Below are 10,923 nucleotides of genomic sequence, written 5' to 3'. Positions count from 1 at the left end.
TGTCTCTCACAGTGGACATGCACCTACGATGACAATTTCAGAGCCCTGCATGATTTCCAAGTGGGAGAACTTGCAAAATAGCAGGGTGTTCAAATACTTATTTTCCTCACTGTGTATATATATATATATATATATATATATATATATATATATATATATATATATATATATATATATATACAGTGCAATGCATAAGTGAATACACCCATGCTAAAGTTGACTAAAAAGAGGAATAAAAAATACTTAAAAATAGCCCCATATCATCACATAGCCTTCACCATACCTAGAGATTGGCATGATTTTATTTCAGTTAGCCTAAAAGCTAGTTTGATTTGCATTGAGAGATGATCTTATGGAAAGTACCCCATGCCAATCTCTAGGTATGGTGAAAGCTATGTGATGATGTGGGGCTATTTTAATTCCAAAGGCCAAGGGAACTTTATCAGGATGCATAGTATCCTAAATTTTTTTTTTTTTAAATACTTAAAAATAAAAATCTGCCTGCCTCTATGGGAATTTAACATAGGGGTGTACTCACTTATGCACCATGTATTTTAAGGAAGAACATTTATTTATTTACGATACATTATTCATTCACAAAGAAAATTGGTGTTCTTAAAGGTTGGATTTTTCCTAATTTTTTAAATTAAGGCATTAAGTTCAATTTCCAAAATATGATTTTTTATTCCTCTTTTTAGTCAACTTTAGCATGGGTGTATTCACTTATGCATTGCACTGTATATATAAAGTATTCTCGTGTGTGTGTATATATATATATATATATATATATATATATATATATATATATATATATACAGGGCCTGAAGTTAACTTTTTTTGACCACCAGCCACTGTGGCGGGTGGATTTTTAAATCCAAGTGACTTTTTACCAGCCAGTTTTTTTTTTTTTTTTGCTTCATAAAAGGTGAAAAAAATGAATTGCACAAACATTTGTTCTTTAACTTGTAAGAATACACATTTAAGTGCTGTCAAGTTATTAACGAGATGAGATCCATACAAGTAATAATAACTCTTAGAATACAGATATAGACCAGCTCGTAAACAAATCACACGCGGCTGTGTTGATGGCTGGGCAGCTGTTAGTTACAGCGTTCAGGAACCGTTAAGCAGAACTAAATTAATATTGTTATTACTGGTAAAGTTACCGGGTAGGCTACCATTCCCACCTTTGTTCATCTGCCTCGTCATCCACCGTATCCTACCATCATGCTCTCCCTTTGTTGTTATCAATAAACTTCCTGTTAAACTTCCATCTTTCTCTCCTGTGTCTGCATTCTCTAACACCAGCTTAAGTAAGTTCAGTGATAGTTTTAGTTTTTAGTTAATTTATCTAAACAGCCGCTCTGGAGAAAACAGTGATTGCATCGTCCAGCTCAGTTCAGCTCTCATGTAATGGTGTCAATGCAGGCAGATCAATAATATTGATGAATATTTTATAATAATATTGTACAAAATATTTTAACCATAGTTGCGTGAGGTAAAATAAGTTAGAAGAAAAATGAAGGATAAACTGAAATGCACAGCATTTCAACACAACTTCTGCTCACATATTTAAAGGCTGCTATTGGATAATTGAGGGTGAATGTCATATTATGCAACTACGCATTACTTTATAGAAAGCTTACAACCTACAACAGTGCAACCAAATAAAGTACAGAATTAGTTACAAACTAACTAGTAGTTTATAAGCTTCTAATGGGGACTTATTTGCTTCACAAAAACAATCATTTTCAATGCTAAAGATTTTAGTATTTAATACCAAGTGCTTACTATACTTCCAGTGTAATGACGTAAGAGGTTGTGGAAAAGACAATCTGAAAGGGATTGTATTGTCATTGAATAGCAGCAAATAAATTGCATTCACCACCTATAATAAAACGTGACTACTGTCTTTTATGATTTATGTAAAACTTTAAGATGTAAAACTTTATTTTTTATAGCATCTTTTAAAACATTGTGTTTAAAAAGTGCTTTACAGTAGACTTATGGAAGAAGAAAAATAAAATCTTCACAAAATGTTTTAGGTGATGTGCATCTAGATGATCTTTCGGTATGATGAATAGAGATTAAAAAATATATATATATTCCCATTACAGTTTTTTCAATTGCTAACATCCTTTTGTCCAATCTGTAGTCACATTTTCAAAACTCTAAACTCAATTATTACGACATCCGTCTGTTGTAACTATGCTAGTAACACAATTCATGTTGTTTTCACACAATACAGTCAATTAACATGTTTCTTAAAATACTTTAATTTTCTTTTTAATACCAAATACCAAAATCATGGATCTTTCTGGTCTTTTTTACAAATGCTTAAATACAGCATGACAGAAATGAAGACCTAATGTTCCAAACTTTAAATATATTTTAAAACCTCTACTTCTGCAACAGCATCAGCTCAAAAGTACTGAAAAAATATATATATAAAAAATTGAAACAACTGATAAGCATTTTTAGGTAAGAGATAACTGAAATATTGAGAAATAGCTGATTCCTATCTCAGCTGGAGGCATAGTCAGGTGTTGGACATACACAGTGAAATAGGACTCTTTGAGTTGGTTTTGTTCAGTGTGGATGCGGAACAACACAGAGGAGCAGAGAGAGACATGTCTGGGTGAGGGAGAGAAATAGTTGATGGAGGAAGAGGAGTAGTTGGATCAGGAAGAGGGAGAAGAAGAGGTAGAGGAGTGGAGGAAGAGTGTGTGCTGGACTGCATCTTTGTTTTTCCCCCTAACACTATAAAAGCTTATTTCTGCCATGGAATAGAAAATAAAAAAGGTAATTGTGACTTTTTATCTCACAATTCTGACTTTTTTTCTCTCTCTACACTGTCAGAAATAGCGGTACAGTAGGAGTCCATTTCTGTCCCCCAAGGTACAATCTACACTAACGTACCCCATAGGGCTTATTATTGGACCTCAAGGTACATATATGTACCTTTTTGAGGGTCAAAAAGAATTAAAAGGTACATATATGTACCGTTTCATTTAAAGGTTAAGGTGCAATATTGTACCCTTGAGGGTGCACTGCAGCCCCAGTGACAAGCCATTGTACCCCTAAAGGTACAATTATGTACTTTATTTTCTGAGAGTGTAGTTTATATCACAATTCTGAGATAAAAAGTCACAATTACCTTTTACACTTTTTTTTATTCTGTTGGTAAAAAAGGTTTCCAAATGGCATCAATTTCATTTTTTAATTTCAGTAAAACACACCTCCCCCAGAAAGAGATTTCAACTGAAGTACTTGGTAGGGGACGCTTTCTTTTCTTTTCTTTTTACTGTACACTCTATAAAGTAATGCTCATTTACTTTTAGATTGCACACATTCAACACTCTACCAACAATATAGAATGGCTTACAGTAAAAGGAAACAATGGATAACAATGGTAAAAAAAACAATGGATTACATATTGTCTGCAGGTAGAACTTAAACATGACAAGTAATGCAGTTTTCACAATGCCAACAATTGTTAGTATTTTGACAGTTGTTCTGCAATGATTGACAATATGTTCATGTTGGATAGAAAACCTGTGCTAGTGAGTCGAGTTTGTATTTAGCAAAAAAAGGTTGTTTTGGCCAGAAAATTAACTATTTGGCCAATTGTGATGTAGCTGTGTTACTGTGTTAAGAGTTTAGAAAAAGTACTTTAAGTATTGGTAAAAGCTTGTTAGCAATTGTAAAACAAAAACCCCATAGCCATCAGATCTTTTTACTGTCGTCTTTTGCATTTTGCTTCTCTACGTGAATTCTTTTCCTTTCTTCTTCTTCTTTACATCTGTTCTCCTTGTCGATTTTCTTCTTCTCTTCTTCTTTCAATCTCTGCATGTTTCTCTCATTTTCTATTTTATCATATTGTTCCTGGAGTTTTCGTTTTTCTTCTTCACTTCTGTTGCGCTCCTCCGCTGCTTTTCTCTCCTCTCTCAATCTCTCTAATTCACTTTCTTGTCTTAGTCTTTGAAGTTCTGCCGCCATTCTCGATTTTTCCTCTTCAGCTCTGATGCGTTGCTGCTCTGCTTCTTCAGCTCTTCTACGTTCCCTATCTTCACCAGAGTTATCATTTCCCATTTTCAAAGTTTTGAAGATGGAAATCTGTTATGCAAGATTAGTCTATTAAAGAATTAGAAATCTACAAAGTAAATTCATCACAAATGTCCTGTTAATATGCTGTATGTAAGGGGTGTCACTATGATGACAATTCAGTAAAGATTATGAAATTTGGTCAAGATTCACAGAAACTTTGTCATGGAAACTACTGCATAGATTTTCTTAATTTAAAAATTCCACTTAAACCTAAATTGTATTTGTTTTTTGTAGAAATATTGAATGTATTTAAAACTTTAAGTTTTTATCTTGCACTCACAGGCGTACATTTTATTGTGGTCAGTAGAATTGTTATACGTTAACACAAGAAACAAAACTGCATTTAAGACATTTCATTTGTGCACATTTTACTGTTCCACGTCTCTTGTGAAAGTGAGCGTATAATCTGAGATTGTCTCTGCAGCATGTTTTTTTTGCATTGCAACATCTATTATAATTAGATTTAGCAATGTTTGAGTTTTCATTGTCAGATTGATGCATACGAAAAAAAAATTTTTTTTCATATTTTCAGAACAGAGAAAGTCTATAAAATAGCATGTTGGGCTTCTTTGTACTATAACTTGCAAATCGTATAATAAAATCTATTATAAAAAAAAATCTATTAGAGCATAAGTTCTAAATGTGAAAAAAATAATAATAATAATAATTGCAGAACTCTGTAAACAACATACCTATATTTTTTCTAGATTCTTCAGTAGTTTTTGTGTCTTATCCCGTCCAGTTCTCAGGTACAGCTGCTGTGTATAAACTATACTAGAGTACTACAGTTTTATAGGGGGTTGAGGTGGGTGTGGCAATGCTGTGATTGGACAGATCTGTCACGGATCAGCCAATGAGACTGCAGTGTTGTGAAGAACATGACAGGTGTCTTATTTTACATTACCAACAAGATGAACAAGAGAATGTTATTTGGTTTTTATTTTAGGTCTGTTAATAAAAATATAAAAAAAATTGCCTCAATCTTTCACTTGTATGTCAAGCACTCATATTTTGTTGTTTCAGATTCACATTAATAAGTCATAAGTGTAATCAAGTCAAGTCTTCTTTTTATTTAGAGCATTACACAATGCAGATTGTTTCAAAGCAGCTTTACAGGGATAAACAGGAAAATAATGATCAATGATGCAAATTGAATTCAATTCTAAAAAAGACAATAGTGTTGTTATTCAGCTGAAATCCGTTCAGTGTTGATTCAGTTTGGTTCATCATGGAGTGAGTTTAATTCAGCTATAATCAGCTCTGCAGAAAACAGTGATGTCAACATCGTCAATTCAGTTCTCATCCAATAATGTCAGATACTGCTGAATATAAAGTTTCCCAACTAAGCAAGCCAAAGGCGACAGTGGCAAAGAAAGAACCAAACTCCATCTGGTGGCAGAAATGGAGAAGGAAAGAAAAACCTTGTAAGAAACCAGGGGGGCAGTGTTTCGGAAAACATTGAAGCTTTCCCGGCCGCCGCCATTGATTATGGCGTCACTTTGACAGCAAATAACTTTACATCTGAGGCGTTTAAAGACTCCATGATTTGTCCATTATTTATTTCTAAAGAAACACGAAAATGTATAAAAGGCTCACCTTGTATCTTACGTTATGGCCAGGTAGAAATAGGCTAATGATTGCGTCATAACCACGCGACTCTCTGTCGCACAGTAGAGAAATTACCGTATGGACAGGAGGAGAAGCTTGCAGGCAATCGGGGGGACGTGGAGGCAAAATGACAAAGTAATTAATCAGAATACTTAGCAAAAGTTTCTCCTGCTCCAAGCTCATGGACACCTCCTACTCACACTCTCCGTCTCTGCAAGATTCAGAAGGGAATGATTCAGATTTCTCTTGGCACAGCTACTAGAAGACAGACGGGTTGCTCACGTCACATCTACGTCATCAAGCTCAGTTTGAGTCTGCGCACTACGCTCAGCCATCAGGAAGTGAGTACTTCTAATTGACTTCACTTTTCTCCGTTGAATCCTATGGTTGAATCCAATGGGGTCGCTGTGTCCATTTCTTTTACTGTCTATGGGAGAAACCAGGCTCAGGTAGTGCATTTTTCTAAGATACATTGAATGGAGTGGACAGTTTTTTTTTTTTTTTTTAGACGTGTAGGTTCCTCTGATCTTAATGTTTAAAGTTAGTATTAGTTAATGAATAATTTGAAACCACTGTGCATTTGATTTGCGGTATTTTCCACTTAGTTGATTTTGGCCAAATATTAGTCTAGTGCTAATTCTCCAGCTACTACAGGGTCATGCTTTAAAAAGGTTGAAGCGTTGAAAGACTTTGGGCCACTAAAGGGCACCAGTTCCACTGAAAACTCAATTGATTTCTACCACATGAGATGCATGCAATTCTTAAATTCTAAAACATTGAGACCCAAACATTGATTTTGAAGCATTCTCGGTCTGCTAGTTAAATGACTGAGAGAAAGAAAAAAAACATTAATCAACATTACAATTAATAAACAAGGAATAGAAACATAAGTATATGACAGATTATTTGTAGTAGTATAGGCTGAAAGACATTTACTGAATTTAGAGAAAAAAATATGAATATCAAGGAAAGACATAGTTATGTTAGAGCTTTCATGCACTGAAAAAAGAAACAGCAAGTGACATTGAATTAAGTTTAATGAAATTTTGAATTAAAAAATGAAAAGGTGTTTTGTATTTTGAAAGTGTGTGTGTGTATACAGTATGTTTACAGGGTGGGTCTACATGCTGTCAGTAGCAGATTTACAAATATTAATATTACATATCTCTGTCAGGCAAAGCAAAGGCAGACATATCAACATTATAGTGTACTGACCTAATGTTTCTGAGTGGCACAGTGACTGCAGGGCCAATTCTGTAAACAATTATAGAGAACAAGACTGTAAAAAAAAATCCTGTAAAAAAAAAAAAAATAAACTGTAATTTTCTGGCAGCTGGGGTGCCAGGAACACCCCCCACCCCCCACCCCTAGAAAATAACGGAACATAAACATCTCGTAAAAATACAGTAATTTTCAATAAAGTAATAAAGTTTATAACTGTAATTTTACATAAAATCTTTAGCTTTTTATTGTTTAATGAAGGATCATATTACTTGCATAAAGACAATAACATTTTCTATAAATAAGGTTAAACACTGCTATATACAAATAACCAGCCTCTTAATTGCAAAATACTGTTTATTAGTTTTTATTTAATAAAAACAGTATAACAGTTTTAAAACTATGGTTTAAAAATAATTGCAGCAGTATATTTAATTATAACAATACAACAATTTGTTACAAAAAAAACATACACAGTTGAATAATAATTAAACAATTATTAAGTGGATGGATGGAGATTGGACTCTCTTCTGAAGAATGTTCTCTATTGTATGCCTTCTATTCATAGTCTGTCATTTTGCTTCAGAGTGAAAGAACCTTTCAAACACGAGTCAAACTTAGGGTTGAAGCCAAACTCTGTAGGACAGTGGCCCTCCTGAAACTAATTAAACACACCTGAACCAGCTAATCAATATCTTCAGGATTGCTAGAAACTTCCAGGCAGGTGTTTTGGAGCTGGTTGGAGCTACACTTTGCAGGACAGTGGCCCCCAGGAGCGTAGTTTCACACACATGCTGTGACTGACTGACCGTCAGCTGCTTTCTTGAAGTGCTCTTCTCCACTTTCGATCTCTTGGGTTTTATCTTGAAAAGGCATATGTCAAACAAGCAACAAACAACTTAAAGAAACAGACTCTAGCCTACTATATAACTCTTAATAATTGAAAAGTAAAAATATCAGAATAGTGGAAATTGGCACATCGCATGTTTGTGGAGGGAATTTGCAAGAGAGAACGTGTGTATGCAAGAGTTGTGAGTGAGTTATGATTGTGTTATGTAAATATGTTAATATATGTTAATATGTTATGAGTGAGTGGTAGTGTGTATGCGACAGGGGCTATGTCTACACTAATCCAGATACTTTTGAAAAATCCAGATACATTTTTTTTTAATGTTTTGGCCTTCCTTCCATGCAGATGTTTTTTTTTTGTTCTGAGAAAACGTCTCTTGTTACTGATGTAACCTATGTTATGTTCTCTGAATATGAACATGTCTGCAAAAGAGTAACCTTGAGAGTCAGGATCCACTCCGGAGCTGACTCCAAGAACTCAAAGGGAGCCTCCGTTAAGCCCTCCAGGACGACCGACAGGTCCCAAGGGGGAATTCCAAGGGAGCGTGCTGGTTTCAGGCGCCTAACCCCACGCATAAATGCTGAGACTAACCTCAGTTTACCCAGGGGGATCTCATCCGACTCTCTATGAGCGGCAATAGCAGCAACGTATACTCTCAGAGTGGTAGTGGCCGCTCCAGAAGCAAACTTCTCCTGTAGGAATTCAAGCACTGAGCCCACTGGGCAGCTGACTGGGTCCCTAGCGTGTGCTGAACACCATGACTCAAAAACCCTCCACTTAGAGGAATACAGCCTTCTCGTGGAAAGGGCTCTCGCACTCGCAATGGTCTCCTGGACGTCAGCAAGAAGACCAAAGCTCAAAGCTTGCGGCCTCTGATGGGCCATACGCGTAGCTTCCAAATGTCAGTGCGAGGATGCCATATCCTGCCCTGAAGCTGGGATAGTAGATCCTCCCTGACCGGAATCTCCCAGGGGGGGGGGGAATTCCAGAAGAGGAACCAGCTCCGAGAACCACAGCTGGGACGGCCAGAATGGGGCTATAAGTAGGAGACGGGCTCCGCTCTCCCTCACTCTGGACGGAACCGCCTGGATCAACTTGACGGGCGGGAATGCATAAAGTTTCCGCATCGGCCATGAGTGGGCGAATGCATCTATCTCCAATGGTGCTGGGGGGCTCAGGGAGAACCAAAGCGGGCATTGGGACGACTCCTGTGATGCAAAGAGGTCCACTTCTGTTTTCCCGAACACGTCCCAAATCAGGGCTACTGTTCGGCGGTTCAACATCCATTTCCCCGACCTGAGCTTCTGCCTCGACAGAAAATCCGCTGTGAGGTTCAGGATCCCAGGGACATTGACTGCCCTCAGTGAGAGGAACTTGTCCTGAGACCACAGGAGGAGGTGACGCGCATGCCTGTCCAGGGTGCACGACTGTGAACCCCCCTGCTGGTTTACATGGGACACTACCGCCATATTGTCTGTTCTGACAATGACATGGTGTCCTTTGAGAAAAGGGAGAAAGTGATGCAGAGCCAGAAAGACGGCTCTCAGCTCCAAGCTGTTCATGTGCCAAGAGAGGGTCTTGCCAGTCCAGATCCCACATGCTGGTCTGCCTTCGAAAACCGCTCCCCAGCTGGTCAGAGAGGCATCCGTCATAATCATCTGGCGACGGAATACCGCACCCATGCTGACCCCTTTCAGAAGGAAGAGGGGGTCCCGCCAAATTGACAGGGCGCGGAAGAAACTGCGCGACACCTTCAGGCGAAGGGTTGGACCCGTGGGCCGAGCCCCTGAGAGCTTCATCCACCACAGAAAAGGTCTCATGTGGAGCAGATCTAGGGGTAGCACAAGGGAGGCTGCGGCCATGAGGTCCAGAAGCCTGCGGCAAGTGCCCACAGAAACATGATGGCCTAGCGTGAAGCGGGCCAAACATGTCACCAAACTGGAAATCCACGCAGGAGCCAAGTGGGCCTGCATAAGAACGGAATCCATGTGTACCCCCAAGAAAGCTGTGTGTTGAGCTGGGGTAAGAATGCTCTTCTCCGTATTTAACCTCAAACCGAGAGACTGAATATGACGAAGGACAATGTCCCTGTGGTGAGTCACTAACTCCCTGGAGTGGGCTAAAAGGAGCCAATCGTCCAGGTAATTAAGAATACGGATGCCCTGGAGCTGCAACGGGGCCAGAGCAGCATCCATACACTTCGTGAATGTCCTCGGTGCTAGAGCGAGGCCAAAGGGGAGGACCCTGTACTGGTACGCTCTTTCTCCAAAGGCGAACCTGAGGAACTTCCTGTGTCGCCATACGACCTGGATGTGAAAATAGGCATCCTTGAGGCACTAGCGGCGCCAGGATTTTGATTGTAGGTGGGCCCCCAGAAAACTGGATGGGCCAGTTAAAATAAGCCAAAAAAAAAAAAAAAAAACAGGTTCCCCTTCATCTCCGTTTCAGCGCTTTTCTGCGGCACTGAGGACAGCGACTCAGTAGCCTACCTGAATTTAATGCGTAATTAGCATAGGTTAAAAAAAAATTCAACAGGAATTTTTTGTTGCTTTTTTAATACAATTACAATTTCATTTAATTTATTGTTTAATAAAATTATAGGCCTATTATTTTTAGTTTATTAACAGCAACAACAGCTGTAAAGATGAAGTTGACGATCGCCATCTCCGTAGTAGTGAACGCGCCTATAGAGAGAAATGCACATCATGGATTACATAACCAGAGAGTAGCCTATTTCTTTTCGTTTTAAATTGTTAAAAAGACATTTCAAGCTTTCTTAAGATATATTTCATGTCTGTGAGGCATAAGTTAGGATGAGATGCGCTCCTGTTCACGAGCAATGCAAGTGACCGCGCCGGCGCCTCTATGATTGTGTTGTCTGCTATATTTAAATATTTTTATTTATTAAATCCAGGCAATTGGTTGATAAAAAAAAAAAATTAAAAATAAGATACAATTTATACAAAACGAAATTCACTTTAAAAAAAGTCTTTCTGCAAAACAAAACTTAATTAAGTGGTCAAAATCACGTCTGACCCGCTCCATGTCTCTCGATATTGCTCATCCTATCTTACTCGTGCGGTTCACTTTTCATAATCAACATAGATGAAAAAATAACATTATAATATTTTAACAAA

General features: G+C 37.8%; 1 long non-coding RNA gene across 1 annotated transcript; it reads right to left on the bottom strand.

The window, feature by feature from the left end:
* Positions 1-3,316: 3,316 nt before the first annotated feature.
* Positions 3,317-4,873, bottom strand: LOC311087265. Its single transcript, XR_014607198.1, has 2 exons — positions 4,800-4,873; positions 3,317-4,116 (listed from the first exon to the last, which is right to left on the bottom strand). It is a non-coding gene; the product is annotated as an uncharacterized lncRNA (long non-coding RNA).
* Between the last annotated feature and the right edge of the window lie 6,050 nt (positions 4,874-10,923).

Source organism: Abramis brama (genome assembly GCF_963993115.1).
Source record: "Abramis brama genome assembly, chromosome: 7".
NCBI lineage: Eukaryota > Metazoa > Chordata > Actinopteri > Cypriniformes > Leuciscidae > Abramis > Abramis brama.
This window is presented reverse-complemented; position numbering and strand designations above follow the sequence as displayed.